We start from the raw sequence: 23429 nt of genomic DNA, 5'->3' as shown, positions 1-23429 counted from the left end.
CCTAAGCATTTTACAGCAACAATACACTAGAGGTACTATTTTCTTTCCTTCCCCAGTGGCTGAAGCAGCATCACAGAGGCCCTCTGTACACTGCTGTAATAACAGCTTTTAAAACATGCTTAAACTGTAGCACAGTTGAGCTAAACCAGAATGTAGTTTTCCTAACCGCGTGGCCCCAAATGGGTCTAAACAATACTTAATTGGACTACTAATTGGAAAACTAGAGATCACAGCTGTGAACAAATATATACAGTGAACTCAATGGCAACAACAACATGTGTATTAAGACAGGACATGTATAGAGGATTCATTTGACTGTAATCGGAGATTTCACCAATTTTTATCTTAAAATGAAAACCGCACTGACTTGTTACAGCACCTCACAGAGCTAAATATATGTATGCTAAATAATAATGCATTAGAGAATGAGTTGTCAAAATACAATTTATTCTTCAGTATCTCCATTCAGTAACTGGGATTTTTGCACTTGGAGTTACATCTTAATGATACTGCACTGTGCTTTCCAGCAGGGATATGTCTAGACTAGGATAAATGCTCTTTTATATATTAACTACCAGGTTTTAAAACTTCAATATAAACAGGGGAAGTTGATTTTTACCATGTTAGCTGGTCAAGGTGACCACTACAGGTTTACCTCAACCAGTGTAGCTTGAAATACAATTTGCCCTGTCTACATTAGGGTGCTAAAACATGTTAGTTAAAACATGATCGCTAACGTGTTTAAAAAACAAAACACCTGTCCTAGTCTATACACCCATTAGGCTGATCAACACAGATTTGGACTGAAAACCTCCAATTGTCAAACAAGCCCAAGCAATTGTGTATGTACTGTTTTGCATGTACACATCTTAGGTGCACACGTGTGTCTGAGGTAGGCACAGGAGCCCCAAGAAGCACGCAGACTCAGTGGGACCTGCAAATCAAAGTCAGGCATTCACAATGTTACCAGTTCTAGGACAGCAGTCTCCTGTTTTTTAATGGATTCTTGTTTATTATGCTTCAAACACTATTATAAAAAGCCTATGTAGCAGTCTCCTGTTTTTTAATGGATTCCTGTTTTTAATGGATTCAAACACTATTATAAAAAGCCTACGCAGGAGAGCAGAGTTGCAGCAGAAGCGGTGGTTCGATGATGACGGTTAGCAGTCCTACTGCACCATCTGCTGAAAGCAGTATGGCATCCACACGGAAAAAAGGCGCAAAACGATTGTCTGCCATTGCTTTCACAGAGGGAGGAGAGACTGACAACATATACCCAAAACCACCCGCGACAATGTTTTTGTCCCATCAGGCATTGGGAGCTCAACCCAGTATTCTAATGGGCAGCGGAGACTGCGGGAACTGTGGAATAGCTACCCACAGTGCAACGCTCCATAAGTCAATGCTAGCCACGGTACTGTGGACACACTCCACCGACTTAATGCGCTTAGTGGGGACACACACAATCGACTGTATAAAATCGCTTCCTAAAAAATCGACTTCTATAAATTCGACCTAATTTCGTAGTGTAGATATACCCTTATACTTCTCTGTAAACAGATACAATTGTTAGAGTATCCTTTATTACAGCTCTTCTTTAAGGAGTGTGCTGCTTTTGTTCTGGATGCCGAAATAATTATTTTCTCACCTTTCATGATGACCTTATCTTGGCTCTCTGGAAAGTGAGTAAATATTTTCAGGGAATGATGTTGATAGTAGTCATGCAACATAAGCAAGTACAGCAGACAACCGAAACATACATAATGCATATCATTTTATCCTGGCTATGGAGGTGAGCGCCTGAAGGCAGCATGCACTTCACCTGAGTGCCAGTGTGTTACTAACAGCCTCAGTGACCAAGCAATCCACCACCAGTCATCACAGATAATGAGGATATAAATCAGCTTGACAGGAATTCTTCCCCCTCAGACACATTTAAGTTGGTGCTAACATAGCTACTTCAAATCTTGTCCTCTTCATAAGCAGTTTCCTTTACATGCTCCCAGCTTATCATCGCAGCTTTCTTATTTCTTCATTCCTCATTACATTTTTCATGGCAGCTGCAAGAGAATTTAATTCCACTTCCACGGCCTCACAACATTTGATGTGCTTGAGAAAAACTTATCCAAGCTTTTCTTTCCATGTTTAATTTGGGGGCCTAATACCAGCTGCTTAGGGCCAGATTTACCACTGGTGTAAGCACTAGCTAATCCAGTGACGTCAGTGGAGCGTGCAAGCAGTTAATTTGATCTTTAATAGCTACCACAGACATTGACATTATTTTATGTCGTATGAATATAATAATCAGAGTACTGTGTCTAGAAGACAGTTTTGCTCTTTGTTTAGTCATGCATCTCATAAGACTTTCAGATAACACAGTGAATGACGCATAAGAGCCTTGAAGTCTTTACATCATAATTTGAGGACTTCAGGAACTGAGTCAGAGGTTAGGGGTCTATTGCAGGAGTGGGTGGGTGAAATTCTGTGGCCTGCAATGTGCAGGTCAGACTATCTGCTACCCAAGATCCATAAACCTGGAAACCCTGGCCACCCGATCATCTCAGGCATTGGCACTCTTACAGCAGGATTATCTGGCTATTTGGACTCTCTCCTCAGACCCTACGCTACCAGCACTCCTAGTTATCTTTAAGACACAACTGACTTTCTGAGGAAACTCCAATGCATTGGTGATCTTCCTGAAAACACCATCCTGGCCACCATGGATGTAGAAGCTCTTTATACCAATATTCCACATGAGGATGGACTACAAGCTGCCAAGAACAGTATCCCTGATGAGGCCATGACACACTTGGTGGCTGAGTTTTGTGACTTTGTCCTCACCCACAACCATTTCACATTTGGGGGCAACTTATATCTTCAAGTCAGTGGCACTGCTATGGGTACTCGCATGGCCCCACAGTATGCCAACATTTTTATGGCTGACTTAGAACAACGCTTTCTCAGCTCTCATCCCCTAGTCCCCCTCCTCCAATGGCGCTACATTGATGACATCTTCATCATATGGACCAACGGGAAGGAGGCTCTTGAAGAATTCCACCTGGATTTCAACAATTTCCATCCCACCATCAACCTCAGCCTGGACCAGTCCACGCAAAAGATCCACTTCCTGGACACTACAGTGCAAATAAGTGATGGTCACAAACACCACCCTATACCAGAAACCTACTGACAGCTATACTTACCTACATGCCTCCAGCTTCCATCCAGGACACACACAATCCATTGTTTACAGCCAAGCCCTAAGATACAACCGCATTTGCTCCAATCCCTCAGACAGAAACAAACACCTATAAAATCTTTATAAAGCATTCTTAAAACTACAATACCCACCTGGGGAAGTGAGGAAACAGACTGACAGAGCAAGACAGGTACCCGAAATCACCTACTACGGGACAGGCCCAGTAAGGAAAATAACAGAACACCACTGGCCATCACGTACAGCCCCCAGCTAAAACCTCTCCAGCGCATTATCAAAGATCTACAACCTATCCTGGAAAACGATCCCTCACTCTCCCAGACCTTGGGAAACAGGCCAGTCCTTGCTTACAGACAGCCCCCCAAATTAAGGAAATACTCACCAGCAACTACACACCACAGAAACACTAACCCAGGAACCAATCCCTGTAGCAAACCTCGTTGCCTACTCTAGCGACACCATCAGAGGACCCAACCACATCAGCCACACCATCAGAGGCTCATTCACCTGCACGTCTACTAATGATATATATGCCATCATGTTCCAGCAATGCCCCTCTGCCATGTACATGGGCCAAACTGGACAGTCCCTACGTAAAAAAATAAATGGACACAAATCGGACATCAGGAATGGTAACATACAAAAGCCAGTAGGAGAACACTTCAATTTTCCTGGACATTCTATAACGTATTTGAAAGTAGCTTATACTTGAACAAAAAAACTTCAGAAACAGACTTCAAAGAGAAACAGCAGAACTAAAATTCATTTGCAAATTTAACACCATTAATTTGGGCTTGAATAGGGACTGGGAGTGGCTGGCTCATTACAAAAGCAGCTTTGCCTCTCCTGGAATTGACACCTCCTCATCTATTATAGGAAGTGGACTACATCCACCCTGATCGAATTGGCCCTGTCAACACTGGTTCTCCACTTGTGAGGTAACTCCCTTCTCTTCATGTGCCAGTATATTTATGTCTGCCTCTGTAATTTTCACTCCATGCATCTGAAGAAGTGGGGTTTTTACCCACGAAAGCTTATGTTCAAATAAATCTGTTAGACTTTAAGGTGCCACCGGACTCCTTGTTGTTTAGAGGATCATGATGGTCCCTTCTGACCTTAAAGACTAAGAGTCATTAAGAACCTAGGTACACAGGATGAAATCTTGGCCCTATTCAAGTCAATGGGAGTTTGGCTATTGATTTCAGTAACGGGCCAGGATTTTACCCACATATTCCAAATTCACTGAGAGAAATTAAAAGAGGAATAAAAAGAATTAGTTAGGTGAGATCACTTATAGAAAAGTCTCAGGTCTGGATATGACAAGTAGTCCATTTGTTTTCACTTTGTTTACCAATAGCACCAATCTCCCCAGTATTTGATTGAATAGCAATTGCAGAATACATACATTATCGGAAGTTCTTGATGATGTTGCAGTTGATTTGTTCATTCATGAACAGCATAGCTCATGTAGGTAAGTGCAGGGTTCAGAGGGTTAGCCTGAGATGCTGCCTTTGGCAGGAAGCCCCCAACTGAAATACTTGCTAGCACAAGGTCTTGTGATGTCATGAACGTGGGATGGAAGTCTGCACTGTATAAGAAGCACACAATCAACCTGCAGAGCTCATTGTCAGGGGATGTTGTGAAGGTCAAAAGTGTAAGTGGGTTCAAACAAAAATTAGATAAGTTCATGGAGGATAGGTCCATCAATGGCTATTAGCCATGATGGTCAGTGATGCAACTCCATGCTCTGGAAGTCCCTGAACCTCTGACTGTCAAAAGCTGGAACTAGACAACAGGGGACAGATCACTTGATAAAAGTGCCCTGTTCTGTTCATTTCCTCTGAAGCATCTGGCACGGGCCACTGTTGGAAGACAGGATCCTGGGCTAGATAGATCATTGGTCAAACCCAGTATGGCCATTCTTATGTTCTTTATGCCAAAATGGCTGTCTGCCTTTGCTCATATTTCCCAAAGTCTGCTGTCTCTGTCTGAATAGCCAAGACAGCTTTCTGGGAGTCCAGGCTCCATCCCCCATCATGACCATTAAGTGGTCTTCCTCTCCCTGCTCATTTAACTTGAGAGCTTTATTTACCTTGTATAAAAAGAAAAGGAATACTTGTAGCACCTTAGAGACTAACAAATTTATTTGTTAGTCTCTAAGGTGCCACAGGTATTCCTTTTCTTTTTGCGAATACAGACTAACACGGCTGCTACTCTGAAATTTACCTTCTATGTAGATGTATTTTTCTTTGTCCTCAGAGGTGTTATCTGGCTCAGTTTACACTGGACACACTGGAAAACAGGCAAAATAACATTCTTTTGTCTAGGACATGCTTGGTTCATGCACTGCTTGCAAAACACCTTTTAAAAACTTATTTCCATCACACATCTATAATTCTTTATACACTGTCTGTACATACATCACACAATAATATCAATGATCAGTGTGTTATCAGTTTGCATTATACCTCACATGACACCTTTTACATACAAATTATGACAACAGTGTGTCAGGCCTGATGTGAGTTATGTTATGATGTACCCTCGGCCAGTTGCCAATGAGGGTCTCCCTCAGTGACAAAAGGTCATTCATGATTCATATTCATTATTTTTAAGTGTGCCTCTCTTGCTGAAGGTGTGACTCTTCCTCTCCCATTCAGCCTATCAGGACTAACAACTAGTGAAATTTTTCTGGTGAATAGTAATTTCCCCTAAAATGAAATTTTTCAGATCACCAAAACTATTCACATACTTGGGTCACCCCAGACAAACAGTTTTGGTTGATAAAAATTTAGAAAAAAGTTGAAAGTTTAGTTTCTATTTTTTCATTTAGAAACAGTGTGTCATTTTCATATTTTGCCAATAAAATAATCTGAAGGGTGAAAAATATGCTGAATCAAAACAAAAAAAAACCCTCAATTTTTTTTTTAACTTCTAAAAAGTTTTTCAGTTTATCGGAACATTTTAAAAAATCAATTTCAGTTCATATCAAACTACCCCCTTCTCCGTTTGTTTGTTTTTGGTTCAGTCCAAAAATTTAGAAAAGCCATTATTCACTCAGCTCTACTAACAACTGCTATCTTCCTCATCTGCATGGGCTCCTCTAAAGTGCCCCTTTCTTGAAAGCCTGAGAGAACAAGGAAGCCTTGCCTAGAAGTTACAAAGTCTTCCTTTCTCTCTAACTCATCATATTCCTTTTTGCATCCTTACTTTCTGTGGTTCAAAGCAGGTTTTTTTTTTCCAATTCAGTCTCAGCTATTTTTACTCCATGATTACTTTCATCCCCCTTTTCATTTATTTATAGGCCTATTTAACCCCCTAATATATTTTTTAACTTATTTTTCATGTCTCATATTAACCTATTCTATCTATTGTCTGCCTTTATCTTTAACTAACATTAAATATTCTTGTTTGGTTGCCTACTCCTTTTCCAATTCTGAAGAGTTCCTTATGAAGGCACAAGGAATAAGAAATGATCAGTGTCTTATTTCCAAACAGACTGTAGTCTGTTGTGCTTTGTTTTTTTGAGATTCTCAGTAGCCATCTACAATATGGATTTTATCACTATCTCCCACTAGACCTTGCTCACTGAGGGCCAATTCCTGATTTCGTTAACTCAGACAAATTTCATCATAGATGCCTTAATTCTTCAAAATATGCTTTCCTGAAATCTAATACTTTAGTGCTTCTACATTCTGTAGACCCTTTCCTTGCTAAGCTGAATTCAAGTAGCTTGTTGTTACTGGTTCGGTATCTCAAACCTAGATAATATATAGGAGTTCAGTTTGTCAGTACAACAGCTGTTTTTCATGTTTTTGGAGGTTTTTTAATTCCCATGATACGGACTTCATTTCATCACAAAGTACAAGAAAGTGTCAGTACAAAATTATAGATACTGAATTATGTTAAGACAAAACGCAAAAATATTGTCAGTAGCAGTTCTAGTGCCAGATGCTCAGCTGATGTAAAACAGCATAGCTCCATTCACTCCAGTGCAACTATGCCAAATGACACCACCTAAGGATCTGGATTGGACACATCTTTTTTGGCCATCTTTTAGAACACACTGAGCTAGAAGCAAAGTTACTCAAAGAAAGTAAGGTTAAGACTCACAAAAGATATTTCAGAACATACGGTCTAATGCTACATGGCCCTAGGACTCTGGGCAGCAAGTAATACAAAGCTATATGACAAAAAATGGCCTGATCTTCAGTTGTCTTGCACCACGCAGAATCACCTGGACCAGTACAAAGTGGATGTAAAATGCTACCAAACCAAAAACCAGCATTTTACACCTCTTCACACTCACTGTGCACTGGTGTAAATGGCTACATGGTGCAGGGCAATGGATAATGAGTTTCATCATATTTATTTTGCCCAACATAATTTCTACATTGTAGAAATAATGGAAATCCAGCAGTAAAACAGTACAGTCTATTTGTAATGAACCACTTAATAGCACGTCCTGCCTAGTCGTAACAGGTCAGAGTAAATGCTACTGCATTAGTTTTGACTCAGAATTTCTCTACTTGTATATGTTTTTATTATAGCCTTAAAATTATTTTACCTTCATTTTATGTTCCTACATATATCTGTAACAAGCATTTATCCTGTACTAGTGCACATTTTTAAAAGGTACATATCTGGACATTAAATTATTGCAGTGGCTTTCGGAGGTCTCGGCATTGGGCTCTACACAACACAGAGAGAGCCCTTCTGCTGAATGCCTTGAAATCCAAGATGTCAGACCAGTCTGAATTGTCTTGATTCAGCATTTTCCATATAGAGCACTTGTGTAGCAAGGCTGTTATGCCTTGTCAACCAGCTGACTTGCATCATTATATCTGACATACTTTCCACTCCTTCAAATCTACAAAGTTACTTTCCTCTAGCTTTATTATAGCCATAGCCATAGCTTTCCTTGGCACTCTGCCTAAATTCCCATCCATTATCCATGTTATTGCTATCTCCATTTTCCACTACCCATAGATATTACATAATAATCTCTTATGATTTCACTTGCAAAAAAATTGAGATTTTCTTGGGCTCATTTTTGTAAATTTGCTTTTCTTCCAAAGTTTCTCGCTTGCCGAAAAAGCATTTACAGTTCATTTACAAGATGGACAGGTTGTGCAGAAGGTGGGTGGATAAAGTGAGCATTAAGCAGTGGGAGCTTTCATTTGCATCCACACGTTATGTTTTTTTAAATGAAAAAGGTCTCTAATGTTGCAGATACTTCAATCAATCAGTTCTACTCTCATCACTTGACAGCTTATCACTGGAAAGGAGGGAGCATCTGGAGGAAAGAAAAAAGGATTAGATCGAGGGATAGATTTTCAAAAACACGTTAGGAGCCTAAGTTCCATGGATGTCCAATGAGATGTAGGCTACTAAATGCATATGGGCCAGATCTGTAAAGTGGAAATTTTGTTTTTTATTTTCTTGGCTAGCTTTTCATTTTTCCAACATCTGTCTCTGCCTCCCTCCCCTAAGATGGATCGTCATCTAATGATGTTCTCCTATATTTGAACAATTAGTACAGTACTCTTTAGAATCTAAATTAGGCCTGATCTACACTAGGAAATTAGGTCGGTATAACGACATCACTAAAAGGTGTGAAAAATCCACACCCCTGAACGATGCAGTTAAACAGACCTAACCCCCGTTGTAGACAGCCCATCGACATAGGTAGTGCCTTCACTGAAATGCGACAGCGGTGCAGCTAGTGGTAAACAGCTTCTCAAGATTCCATGTTTTTTTTAAAACAGAGCGTGTGAATTCAATGGCCACTGTCTTTGCCCTAACTTGATTTTTAAAACACTCAGGGTGGGATTTTCAGAGTGGCCTAAAAGGATATAGGGACTCAACTCCCAATGAGCACTGAATGCTTAGCTCCACCTTGAAAATATCAGCCGAACGCAATCTGCATCACTCAGATCCTGTGGATTTCTCGAAACTTATGACACAAACTGCGTGAATAGTTAAAATGTAACTGAAATATTTAACCCAAAATGTGCTATTGAGCTAATGACATTTTTTAGATGTCAGGAAAATAACCTGCTCTCTCACTCTCTCTCTCCTCCCTCCATCCCCTACATTTATTTACTCCTTTCTTTTCTGAGGGCATGTCTACACTGGCAGTGTTACAGCGCCGGGAGTTACAGGGCCGCTCAGAGAGCACTGAAGGGAAACCGCTGTTGTGTGTTCACACTGTCAGCTGCCTGCGCAATAGCATGTTCACACTTCCTGCACTTGCAGCGGCATTTGGAGCAGTGCACTCTGGGCAGCTATCCCACAGAACACCTCTTTCTCTTCTGCTGCTAAGAACTGTGGAAAGGCGGAGGGCATCGTGGGGCATCCTGGGTACTCTCCCACTGCCCAATGATGCATTGCTTCGCATCCCAGCAATCCCTGTGCTTCCATCCGCATTTGGCTCCATCGTTCAATCGTTTGTGTACTGCATGCCCTGCCTCATTAGGCTGAAGGAATAGATCCCCAACTGTTGACCAGTATGCTGCTCGCTCTGACCAACACATCACGAGTGGCACTGGAGTTATTCCTTAAACTACAAAGGCAAGAGGAGTGCGACATTGATCTCGCCACGCGTAGCAGCTATGACACGAGATTGCTTGTGGCATTCACAGAGGTGCTGACCACAGTGGAATGCTGCTTTTGGGCTTGGGAAACAAACACTGAGTAGTGGGATCACATTGTCATGCACGTCTGGAATGACGAGCAGTTGCTGCAGAACTTTTGGATGAGGAAAGCCACATTCATGTGTGTGATGAGCTCTCCCCAGCCCTGCGGCACAAGGGCACGAGAATGAGAGCTGCCCTGCCACTGGAGAAGCGCTTGGCGATAGCACTGTGGAAGCTGGCTACTTCAGACTGCTCCCAATCAGTCGCTAACCAGTTCCGAGTGGGAAAGTCAACTGTTGGAGTCGTGTTGACGGAAGTCTCCAGGGCCATTAATCACATCCTGCTCCGAAAGACCGTGACTCTGGGCAACGTGCGTGACATTGCGGATGGCTTTGCACAAATGGGCTTCCCTAACTGTGGAGGGGCGACAGATGGCAAGCATATTCTAATTCTGGCACCAAACCACCTAGCCACTGAGTACATTAATCGCAAGGGGTATTTCTCAATGGTTCTCCAGGTGCTTGTGGATCATCGTGGGCATTTCACAGACATTAACACAGGCTGATCTGGAAAGGCGCACGACGCATGCATCTTTCAGAGCACTGGCCTGTTCATGAAGGTGCAAGCAGGGGACTTTCTTCTCAGACCAGAAGATCACCGTAGGGAAAGTCAAAATGCCCATTGTGATCCTGGGAATCACAGAATAAAATCACAGAATATCAGGGTTGGAAGGGACCTCAGGAGGTCATCTAGTCCAACCCCCTGCTCAAAGCAGGACCAATCCCCAATTAAATCATCCCAGCAAGGGCTTTGTCAAGCCTGACCTTAAAAACCTCTAAGGAAGGAGATTCCACCACCTCCCTAGGTAACGCATTCCAGTGTTTCACCACCCTCCTAGTGAAAAAGTTTTCCTAATATCCAACCTAAACCTCCCCCACTGCAACTTGAGACTATTACTCCTCGTTCTGTCATCTGCTACCACTGAGAACAATCTAGATCCATCCTCTTTGGAACCCCCTTTCAGGTAGCTGAAAGCAGCTATCAAATCCCCCTCATTCTTCTCTTCCGCAGACTAAACAATCTCAGTTCCCTCAGCCTCTCCTCATAAGTCATGTGTTCCAGTCCCCTTATCATTTTTGTTGCCCTCCGCTGGACGCTTTCCAGTTTTTCCACATCCTTCTTGTAGTGTGGGGCCCAAAACTGGACACACTACTCCAGATGAGGCCTCACCAATGTCGAATAGAGGGGAACGATCACGTCCCTCGATCTGTTGGCAATGCCCCTACTTATACACCCCAAAATGCCATTGGCCTTCTTGGCAACAATGGCACACTGTTGACTCATATCCAGCTTCTCATCCACTGTAACCCCAGGTCCTTTTCTGCAGAACTGCTGCCGAGCCATTCGGTCCCTAGTCTGTAGCAGTGCATGGGATTCTTCCGTCCTAAGTGCAGGACTCTGCACTTGTCCTTGTTGAACCTCATCAGATTTCTTTTGGCCCTCTAATTTGGCCTCTAATTTGTCTAGGTCCCTCTGTATCCTATCCCTACCCTCCAGTGTATCCAACTCTCCTCCCAGTTTAGTGTCATCTGCAAGCTTGCTGAGGGTGCAATCCACACCATCCTCCAGATCATTTATGAAGATATCGAACAAAACCAGCCCCAGGACCGACCCTTGGGGCACTCCACTAGATACCGGCTGCCAACTAGACATGGAGCCATTGATCTCTACCCATTGAGCCCGATGATCTAGCCAGCTTTCTATCCACCTTATAGTCCATTCATCCAGCCCATACTTCTTTAACTTGCTGGCAAGAATACTGTGGGAGACCATGTCAAAAGCTTTGCTGAAGTCAAGGAACAACACGTCCACTGCTTTCCCCTCATCCACAGAGCCAGTTATCTCGTCATAGAAGGCAATTAGATTAGTCAGGTATGACTTTCCCTTGGTGAATCCATGCTGACTGTTCCTGATCACTTTCTTCTCCTCTAAGTGCTTCAGAATTGATTCCTTGAGGACCTGCTCCATGATTTTTCCAGGGACTGAGGTGAGGCTGACTGGCCTGTAGTTCCCACGATCCTCCTTCCCTTTTTTAAAGATGGGCACTGCATTAGCCTTTTTCCAGTAGTCCGGGACTTCCCCCGATCGCCATAAGTTTTCAAAAATAATGGCCAATGGCTCTGCAGTCACATCCACCAACTCCTTTAGCACTCTCGGATGCAGCGCACCCGGCCCCATGGACTTGTGCTTTTCTAAATAGTCCCGAACCACTTCTTTCTCCATAGAGGGCTGGTCACCTCCTCCCCATGCTGTGCTGCCCAGTGCAGTAGTCTGGGAGATGACCTTGTTCATGAAGACAGAGGCAAAAAAAGCATTGAGTACAGTAACTTTTTCCACATCCTCTATCACTAGGTTGCCTCCCTCATTCAGTAAGGGGCCCACACTTTCCTTGACTTTCTTCTTGTTGCTAACATACCTGAAGAAACCCTTCTTGTTACTTTTCAACATCTCCTGCCAGCTGCAACTCCAGGTATGAGTTGGCCTTCCTGATTTCACTCCTGCATGCCCGAGCAAATATTTTTATACTCTTCCCTGGTCATTTGTCCAATCTTCCACTTCTTGTAAGCTTCATTTTTGTGTTTAAGATCAACAAGGATTTCACTGTTAAGCCAAGCTGGTCGCCTGCCATATTTACTATTCTTTCTACACATCGGGATGGTTTGTTCCTGCAACCTCAATAAGGATTCTTTAGAATACAGCCCGCCGTCCTGGACTCCTTTCCCCCTCATGTTATTCTCCCAGGGGATCCTGCCCATCAGTTCCCTGAGGTTGTCAAAGTCTGCTTTTCTGAAGTCCAGGGTCTGTATTCTGCTGCTCTCCTTTCTTCCTTGTGTCAGGATCCTGAACTCGACCATCTCATAGTCACTGCCTCCCAGGTTCCCATCCACTTTTGCTTCCTCTACTAATTCTTCCCAGTTTGCGAGCAGCAGGTCAAGAAGAGCTCTGCCCCTAGTTGGTTCCTCCAGCACTTGCACCAGGAAATTGTCCCCTACACTTTCCAAAAAGGAGACCCTGCCTACCCCTTAATGCCATGGCTTATGAAGCCTACACGGGGCAACTTGACAGCAGCAAGGAGCAGCTCAACAACAGGCTGAGCAAGTGCAGAATGACTGTTGAGTGTGCTTTTGGACATTTAAAATCCCGCTGATGATGCCTCTATGGGAAGCTGGACCTGGCCGATGACAATATTCCTATGCTTATAGCCGTGTGCTGTACATGCCATAATATCTGTGAAGGGAAGGGTGAAAGCTTCACTCAGGGCTGGACCGCAGAGGCTCAGCACCTGGAGGCTTTGTCTGAACAACCAGAGACCAGGGCTATTAGAGGAGAGCAGCATGGGGCCCTAAGGATCAGGGATGCCTTGAGGCAGCAATTTGAGGCTGAAAGCCACTAATATTTGTTGCTATGCTTAGGAGTGTAGTGCTCGTAATGCCAGGAGGTAATTGGTGCAGACAATGCAATATGTGGGTTGAACATAATTGTATGTTGCTTTGCAGGGCTCTTTTTGCTTTCAATTAATACAATAATTTCAAACAAACATTTTTATTAAAAAACAACAACCGGAGGAGAGAGTCAAACCAAAAAAAACCATCAGCAGTGAGGGGGATGGGGGAAGGGAAGGTCCCAGAAGGAGGAGGGGTCCCAGGACGGCTAAAGAGTTGTGTATGTCCAGGGATCATATCCAACCTCCTCCTTTGGAGTACAGTGCAGCGGGTACTGTGCTTCAGCATGGCCAAACTGCAGAAGGATGGGTGTTGAGTGCAGAGGGTAGTGGGAGTCCGCAGTGCTGGACTGTGAGAAGGGAGGAGTGGAATGCCACGGGTATAGACTGGAGCCAGGAGGTTGATAAGAGTGTGTTGGCGGTGTCTGGGGGCAGCATGGGGAAGACTTTTGCAACAGCGGCTGCAGGGGAGGGCAGGCGTGGAGCTGCTCGGTTTGAAGAGCTAGTATCGCCTGGAGCGTGTGTCTGCTTGGCGCTCCATAACCTTTAAGAGCTGCTCCATGGCTTCATTCTGGCATGCCGCGTTCTCCTTTTGGTCCCTCTTCTCGCTGTCCCACCACTCCTTCAATTCCTGTTTCTCAGCAGCAGAGTGCATCATAACATCACACAGAAAGTCCTCCTTAGTTCTTCTTGGCAGCTTTCTAATTCTGTGCAGCCGTTCAGCCACCAATAACAAAGAGGGAGGCTGGGCTCCCAGTGTCATCTCTGTGAAGTTTAAATGCAACATTTTACAGAAGCAGTATTGTTTGCAACACAGAGAACACTGATTCAGTGATTTAAAAACACAGGCAGTACTCACACACCTGTCACAAGACCCCCAAAACAGTAAGTAGCCGCAGGGGCAGGGTAAATCACTCTTCCCGGACCCTGCTGTACACTGGGCACGTGGCTCTTGGAGAGAGCCAGCACTGTGGGGGAGACCTGATAATCATTCCTGTCCCCACACTTTCCACAGGATGTGATCATTATGGAAGATATCTCGCTGCTGAGGGTCAGCAGGGAATCAAGGGAGGGTCTTCTCCAAGACTGCAGCTTCCACCCTGGCCCCTATGCGGCTCCCTGTGTGCAGCAATGGTTCCCTCCCCCCAGCCCCGTGACGGCACAGTGGTACAGGAAAGTTACAGTTAATGGAGGCAAGAAACAAAGCAGTCTGCTGAAGAACTCATGGCAGCAGATTGCCCGTTATCTCCACAAGAGTTTCCTGGAGATCTGTGAGGGAGATTCCCGTGAAGTGAGGGAGTCTATCAACAGCCTGTTCCTCCGCTCAGATGAGGCAGGTGGTGGGAGACAAGCCTGCTTTCTGCAACCCTCCTTCCCCCAACAACTTGCTTCAGCGATTTGATTCCCAAAATCAAATCCACTTACCAGGGGCCTCCTCTCCTGTTTGCGCTTCACCAAGATCCGACAGCTGTGACTGGCTAGGCTCCTCCGGGGTAGAAAAGAACTCTTGGATGCATGCATCTCTGACTTCTGAGTCATCCTCTGCCTCTGGGTCCCCTTCCCCCTCCACATCCTTGTCCAAGATTTCCTCCTCCTGGCTCTGTCCACTTTCGACCGGCAGGTGAGCCACCAAAGAATCCACAGTGGTCCTCGCAGTGGAGGTGTGGTCGCCACCGAGTATTGCATCCATGCCTGGTGCGTGGAGCAGGCATGGCCACCTGGAAAGATGCACTGAGACCACTCCACGCATCACCGAGCAAACAGGAGGGGGACTTTCAAAATTACAGAGGAATGTACGAGGTGGGGATGACGGTTGGTCACCTGAGGGCAGGGCAGTAGAGTTCAAACTGATGACCAGAGAGGCGAGAACAAGCATTGTGGGACACCTCCCGGAGGCCAATCACAGTGCTGTAATCACCACTGTGTCTACACTGGCACCGCAGCGCTGTAGCCCTGGCGCAGAAAGCTCTACGCCTCTCGTTGGGGTGGTTTTTTTACAGAGCTACAACTGCGCAGAAACTGCGCACTAAGTGGCTTGGCAGTGTGTACACCTCAGGAGTTACAGTGCAGAAAGCTGCTTTACTGCGCAGAAACTTGCCAGGGTAGACAAGGCCTGAGTGTCTTAGTGGAAACAGTGTAGGCTAAAGCCACTATTTACATGGAAACATTGTTCCTTCAGATCACAATCATGGTGTTGAAAGAAATGCACAAAGACATACTAAATAATCGTACTACTTTGCATTTCTACTACACATACCAGCCAAGGATTTAAATAAGGTTTACAGAAATGGGGGCAGATCCTCATGTGGTGCAGCTCCAGTGAAGCTTCATCAATTTACACCATCTGAAGATCTGGCTCCCGGGGCCTCATTTGCCATTCTGATACTCCAGTTTTATGCCAATGTGCTCATCATGCCTCTATGGAGTTGGTCCTTGTCCAGCTGTCCAGAAGAAAAAGTGTGTTGCCCCTTTAAGGGCCCCCCTTAAAACAGGTAGGAGAGGGGGAAGTGTATTGGACACTGCTGGAAAGACCAGGAAGCAGGGGCACTGCCCTTCCTGCTGATTGGAAGAGTGTGTTTGTGGGGGGGGGGGGGGGGGGGGGGGGGGGGTGAGGGGGTATTTATACCCCATGCAGCCCCAGGGAAGACCTCTTTCACTTGGATCATACTGGCAGCACCGAACCATGAAATTTTCACAAGGACCAGGTTGCCAGTCACCCTTTTCTCCCTGGGGTTGGGAAGAGGGCTGGGGGTGGGGGGAATTGTATTGGGACCCTGAAAGCCCCCAAATGTCTGTAACTGGGGTGAAATGGCAGGGGCCCCAGCTAATATGATGTAGTGGACCTCAAATTTTTCTTGACGGACATGGCTGGGAAAGAATTTGTCCTCCATTGCCAGATAGGCCGAGGGGGGCAGGGGGTGTCAGTTTTTCCACTTTCCCTACAGCAGTTCTAGGACCCAGTGGGGCACAGGCGGGGAGGAGGGGAGGAATTATAATGTTGCAACTTAGTACATAAAAGTCATGATTGATGACCAGTGCAGGAACTCAGAAGGGACATGGTTATAGGATAAAATGGACTGGAAAAGGATTTGAAGGAAAGCATTGTTTAAGTGTGCGCTGGGGTCGGGGGGGGGGGGGGGGGGCTTTGGGGCTCCCTTATCTGGTACAGTGGGGAGCTGAACCCTCTATTTTTTTCAATCCCCTCCCCTTAAGGGAGCTGAGGAAATGGGGTTCAGGGCTCCTATGTCTGGAACACGAGGGAGCGGACACCTGACTTTTTATAGACCCATTCTTCCTCATATGAGGGACAGCTGTGGGGGTCCCAGCAGCAGGATGCTTGGGACCAGGTTGGGGATTGTGTGGAAAAGACTGAGGAAATGATGATGACTTGCACTGTATAATTTATCATCAGGTACTTCTGAATAAAGTTTGGTGAATTAAGTGAATGACATTGTGGCCTAAATAATCCACATCCATTGCCTCCTGTCTTTCTTCTGGCTTGGCCGGACAATGCAACTCTACTGATTTCAGTGCAGTTATACCAGCGTATCACTAGTAAATCAGGAATGAATTGGTCAATAATCAAGCCTCATAATAACGATGTGAGGTCAGCGCTGTTATCCTTATTTTATGGATCAGGAAAAGGAAGCACAGAAAAGTTTAATGACTTGTACAAAGTAACACAGGAAGTTTGTGGTAGAGCCAGGAATATATACCCTGAACTCTGAACTTCCACTCCTCTGCTTCACCCACAGGACCACCCTTCCAATAAGTATGCCAATCATGCTCATCCTGCTTTCTCATTCACATTACTATAGATAATCTTCAATTACAAATCATCATCTGGATCTTTTTGTGTAAGATATTAGGTAGACCAACATTGTATATTTACTCTGAGGCATACAGTTGATAGACCTTCGTATACATGGTTTAAGAGCATGTTAAAGTAAACAGTGACATCTCATCATAAAGTACTGCTCTTCTTGAAAAGAAGGATGAAAAGAAAGTTTCAAGCTGTAAGCATGTGTTCTGTACCTCAACACTAATCTAGGATTGGTGAAATGTACTCTTCTGATTCAAAGGCAACAGTAGCAATTCTGAATGAGGATTTATTTATGCTTCTCAAGATACATGTCAATCAAGAATGAGTTGGAGCCAAGTGTTCTGCAACTACACTATGAATAAACTAACTGGTTAAGTGGCAAAGAGTCCTGTGGCACCTTATAGACGAACAGACGTATTGAAGCATAAGCTTTCGTGGGTGAATACCCACTTCGTCGGATGCCAACCGAATGGGTATGCCGACGAAGTGGGTATTCACCCACGAAAGCTTATGCTCCAATACATCTGTTAGTCTATAAGGTGCCACAGGACTCTTTGCAGCTTTTACAGATCCAGACTAACACAGCTACCCCTCTGATACCTAACTGGTTAAGTTATACACCAGCGGTCTCAAACACGTGGCCCATGGGCCTCATATTTGCTGTGGCCCACCAAACTCCCCGTCCCCATGCAAGTTATTTCCTGTGGCCGCCAAGCTCCCCTCACCCGCCGCTCCCCCTCCCTCTCCAGCGCACCGCGTCCCTGCTCCTCTGCCTACCTCCAGGTGCTTTCCGCCGCCAAACAGCTGTTTGGTGGCACTTAGCGCTTTCCAGGAGGGGGGGAGGAGGAGGAGCAGGGAGCAGCATGCTCAGGGGAGGAGGCAGAGATTTGGGGAAGGGGTTGGAATAGGCGCAGGAAGGGGGCGGAGTTGGTTTGGGAAAAGGTTTGGAATGTGGGTGGGGAACAGGTGGGAAGAGGCACGCAGGAGCGGGGCCTCATGGAAGGGGTGGAGTGGGGACGGGGGCAGCGTAGTGGCTTTTATACCTTTATATGAAAAGGTGTCAGTGATGCAGCCCTCAAGCCAATGTACTATTCCTCATGTGGCCCTAGTGGCGATTTGAGTTTGAGATCCCTGTTATACACCATAACTTTTAGCAGAAGGAATGCTGTTGTAATCAAATTTCTAATAGCAGCTTTATTTGTAGCAATGAAAGGCCACAGAGTGGTATTAAAGTGTGTGTATGTGTGCGTGCACACACACTTTATTTATTTAGCTAGCTTGAATCTCAGATATGCATCAAGGATTCTCATTTTTGGTCTAAGTTTAGGTGGTTGAGAAAAGTCACAGATCCATCTGACCCATCTCAAAAAAGACATAGCAGAGACTGGGGGAGTTTGGAGATGGGCAATGAGAATGCTTTAGAGGCATGGAAAAACTTTGATAAGAGGAAAGAGAGAGAAGAATGTTTACCTTAGAGAATAAGAGGGAACATGATGAAAGTGCACTATGTAATGAAGGTTACTGAGACAGTAGATGAAGAACATCTAAGCACTCTTTCCCATAAAACAAGAACAAGGTAACATAGAATGAGACTGAAAAAGTGACAAATTTAAAATTGAAACTAGGATTTTTTTCCCCACGAGGAATGGTTAGACTAAGGAACTCATTGCCACATGTTAACATTGAGACGAAGATCTTAGCAGGATTCAAAAAAAGGAGTGAACATTTATACAGACAAGATCATCCAGAGTTCAAATATAAGGATTAAAAAATATCCATGAGTTTAGGAAGGTATAAAAACCCTCTTGCTTCAGGATATAAGTCATCCTCTAACTAATGGAGATCAGGAAGAAATGTTCCTTGCATCTTCCTCTGAAGCAGCCAATATCAGCCACTGATGGACATTAGATGGACCATTGGTATGATACAGGGTATCAATTATTACATTCCCACCTTTTTCAAAATGAAATTTCCTTTGCATCTGTCCCAGTTGCATCAACTGACAGATGCGTGTCTCTCAAAGGATTAAGTTGCTATGAGCTGGTCCATATAAGCTGCTCTAGGAGCATGCAGCATTCCACTCATTTTTTGAAAGTACAGTCTAGGATGGAAAAGTGGAGGTATGGGCCAATGGCAAGGGTCTTAATCTAGTACTTGGGAGACCTTGGGTCAATTCCCTGCTCAGCCACAGATCTCCTGTGTGACCTCTAGGAAATCACATAGTCTCAGTGGATCATATTTTTAAAGGTATTGGGTGCCTAAAGATGCAGATAGGTATCTAGTGGGATTTTCAGAAGCACCTAGGCACCTAATTCCCCTTGAGTTCAATGGGAATGCATTTGAAACCCCCTTAGGCATCTAGCTACATCTTTAGGCACCTAATACTTGTAAAAATCTGGCCCACCGTGCCTCAGTTTACCATTTTTAAGACTGGGATAATAGTACTTCCCTACCTCATAGGAGTGTGTTGTGATGATAAATACATTAAAGATCGTGAGATGCTCAGGTACGTCAGTAATGAGGACTATATAAATATGTAAGACAGACAAAACAAACCTAAATTATGCTTCCAACTTTTGCTGAATTTACACACAAAAGCCAGAACACACATCAATCTCTCATTGCCACTTTATGCACTAAGCCACTGTACATAAAGTGCACCAATACCACTGGTGATGGACCTCACTGTCCTGGAGTGTCTCCTCATTGCATTATTGCAGCTCAACATCCCAGAGCGCACCCTAGTGACACTGTCATCCATCCCATGTTGTGGGGCACTTGACCCTACGGCCAGGTCCCACACCTTCTGGGACATCAAGGTCCTTAATGTCCTAAATAATATACTTCACCAGTATTCAAACACAGGTAACAAACCACAATGTCTTCTGCCCTACCTGGGAATTTTCTTCAGTTCCACTCTCTCCACCGAGTGATGTCAAACAAAACAATGATTAATTCCATCCCACACCAACACATTTGAGATTTCAGTCTCTCTTCCAGTTCCCCTTTGTCCTCTGTCCTATTGTCAGAACATCAAACTGCAGAGTTATTTTCCTCGAGTCCTGACCTCCCTCTTTGAGGCCCATCACAGAAGCTAAACCTGGCTCCTTACACCTTTGTTCATCTCTTCCCCCTATTTCTGGTCCTTCTTCAGCCTCTCCACCCAGGAAAGGATTTCCACTCTGCCCCTCCCCAGGACTCTTCCCCTCAGGAGAGGACACATCCCCTGTCACCACTGGGTCTCCTCTCCCTACTGCTCTTAACTCATTCCTTTATGGAGCAATCACCCAGCCCCTCCTCAGCCAAGACTGACACTGACTTGAACCCAATATGCCCTCCAAGGCTAATTGGATCCTCAGACTCCCACCTTTTGTTGGCCTGCGTGGGATTTATACACCCCATCACACTACCTCAGTAAGAGCTGAAGTGCTTTAAAAATTTAAAAAAAAAAAAAGACAGAAAAAAAGTAATTTCTCCAGCATTACACCAACTATTACCAATTTTATTCTCCTCTCACATTTTGTTAATTTTAATCAAGACACAGTAATCCAATAAGAACCAGACACACCTGTATTAAAATTGTACAAAGAATATAACAATGTCACCCAGAAATACTGCAAAATGGACTACTGAATATCTACAATTGGACTACTGAATATTCATAATTAAATGTACAAAGTAGCAGTTTTAGACACCGAACTGGACTAGTAACCTTATTGCAACACTTGGTTAAACCTTATTACAATATAAAAGTGATGTATTAAGATGAATCTTAGGTTATTCTTTAAGGAGTTCAGTATACTCTATAAAAAGAAAAGGAGGAATTGTGGCACCTTAGAGACTAACAAATTTATTTGAGCATAAGCTTTTGTGAGCTATAGCTCACTTCATCAGTGCATCCGATGAAGTGAGCTGTAGCTCACGAAAGCTTATGCTCAAATAAATTTGTTAGTCTCTAAGGTGCCACAAGTCCTCCTTTTCTTTTTGTGGATACAGACTAACACGGCTGCTACTCTGAAACCTGTCAGTATACAATATGGGCTTGATTTGCCACTGTGTTACTCTAGTTTTACATTGATGTACGTCCATTGAAATCACTGGCAAAAAATAAGAACACTGCAGTGATGAATCTGTGCACTTAATGTTCTAAAATCATTTAATCAAAAAACCTAAAAAAAAGGTCGTAAAATCAAAACAGTAATTAAAACACACTTCCTTCTGACCACACTCCATACTACATCAACAAGTGATATAACATATAGGATATGAAACTTGAATTATTTGAAAGAATGATACATCGTGCAACAACAAAGATATCCACCATCTCAGTGAAAAACACCAAAAGTAAGTCATTTGGCAGGGTGTGGTATTTGGCATGTAGTTTACACTTAAAGAACTCAGATGCCACCTTTCTTAGATTTAATGTAGAAGAGAACCATTAGGGAAAGGTCAATACATTTTCACACTCTTAAGAAACAACATCCTTCAGAAAGCGCTAGTGTTGTAGCAATTAACATCAGCATTTATTTCTAAAGAAAAATGTTCTTCATTAAAACAAACACTGATGTTAAATACCACAACACTCAATATTTCTAAAAGATCCTGTTTAACTGAATGAAAACGAACTTACTTCCCACAATAGTACCATTCTGCATTAAGCTTGAGAAAGAAAGAAGCTGCATTCAGTGAAAGTAAATTAAACCTTAAACAACTACTCCACAGTGACTTTTACCTTGTTTTTAAAATTCCCTTTTCAGTTTTTCCACCGCATGAGGTATGGGTATTTCCTCTATGTTTGCAAGGATAATACACCAGCTAGTAAAAATGGCTGAGCCACATCTTACACTGCCCTAACACCACAGCTTCCACTGATATTACCACTTGCAAAACTGCACCATAGGTGAATGATGGCTACCAAGTTTGCAAGTGCAGATGCAGCTGAAGAGCCTCTCATCTTTCTACAGCTGTAGCATAGCCATCTTATGAGAGAGTTTCCCTAGGGCTTGATTTCCTTCCTTCACAGTTTATTGTGTGCTGCTTTATAGGAAGCAACTCAAGCTCTAGAGAATTGCTGTTGATTCTGTAGATAACATTTTCCATTCACAAATAATAACTGACAGCACAAAATAAAGACAGAGAATCTGATGCAACAGCAGAGCCTTTATTTCGGAGAATGAACTCTTTTCTTGTGTGTATGTTCATCAAAAACTTCTCTGTTGACAGAAATGGTAATCTTTTGCTTATCTATGGAAAAGGAACAGCAACAGACAACTCCAGAACAAGCTTCCCTACAACATTAATGTACCTCCACCAGGTCTGCCAGAAACCACCGTTCAACAGATGTGCCTGTGAGATTTCAGCCCCTTTTCCTAGTATGCCAAAGAAGGTTCTGATGCAGGTTCACTAGAAACAGATTTCACACAGCAGAGCCCTTAGCAGAGATCCTATGCTAACTAGTAATGGGAGACGAATGTGTACCAGTGATCTAGATACAAACTCCTCCATATTGTATTACCAACTAATTCCTTAACACAAGGATCATTTTAAACTGTGTCATTACACTCGTTCAAATATGGCCCAAGCTGATAGCAACCATCAGTTTTCAGTAGGCTTTATGAAATGAGTTGATGGTTTCAGTTCAGTTCCTAATGGACAGGTATACACACAAGGAAAGTGAACTGTCCTGTTAGCCACAGCAGTGGTCCCTCTAGGGCACGGATGAAGAACATTGATGGGGATTATGGGGCAGTTTTAGATCTACTTATTTTGTTTTGTGGATAGAGGACTTCAGTCTCAAAGGCATCACATTTTTATGTAAGGTATAGGTAAAAATTGTCCCATTTTACAGGTGAGGAACTGAGTCAGAGACTAGTGACCTCATCTTCAGAGGTGTCAAGATCTCAGAACCTGACTTCCCTAATGGCATACAAAGGAATCAGTGTAGGTAACTCGAGAGTCCTGACTTCCAATATCCTACTTTAGTCATTAAACCAATCACAAGAAAATCAATCTTACATCATCAAGCTAAACGAGAGGGGGGAAATTTCCCGCAGGACCATCCTGTCTGGCCCCTGAGCTCCAGGCCGGGGAGGCTACCCCGAGCCCCTCCCCCGCAGCCTCAGCTCGCCGCACCACCAGCACTCTGGCCCACCACTCCTGCCGGGCAGCGCAGCGGCGTGGCTGGCTCTGGCCAGGAGGCGGGGCTGTGAACTCCTGCTGCTCTGAGCGGCAGCCAGCATGGTAAGGGAG

The 23429-nt window shown here is 44.1% G+C and overlaps 1 protein-coding gene across 20 annotated transcripts in view; it reads right to left on the bottom strand.

Moving 5' to 3' along the window:
* The window catches only part of APBB2 (amyloid beta precursor protein binding family B member 2), a 328434-nt gene that overhangs the window by 199941 nt on the left and 105064 nt on the right, over window positions 1-23429 (bottom strand). Inside the window, exons 2-3 of one of the 20 annotated variants that reach the window (XM_043544465.1) lie at window positions 5444-5509; window positions 4623-4805 (exon numbers count right to left, since the gene is read on the bottom strand). The exons of 16 other annotated variants lie outside the window; for them this stretch is intronic. The gene's annotated coding sequence lies outside the window, so the exon portion shown is untranslated. Of the gene's footprint in view, window positions 1-4622; window positions 4806-5443; window positions 5510-23429 lie in introns of those variants that run through there. 3 more of the 20 variants (XM_043544464.1, XM_043544468.1, XM_037897883.2) reach the window with 3 other exon arrangements.

The sequence above is a fragment of the Chelonia mydas genome, chromosome 4 (assembly GCF_015237465.2).
Source record: "Chelonia mydas isolate rCheMyd1 chromosome 4, rCheMyd1.pri.v2, whole genome shotgun sequence".
NCBI classification, from domain to species: Eukaryota; Metazoa; Chordata; order Testudines; family Cheloniidae; genus Chelonia; species Chelonia mydas.
Note: the sequence above shows the minus strand (reverse complement) of the source record. Positions and strands in the feature narration are given on the sequence as shown.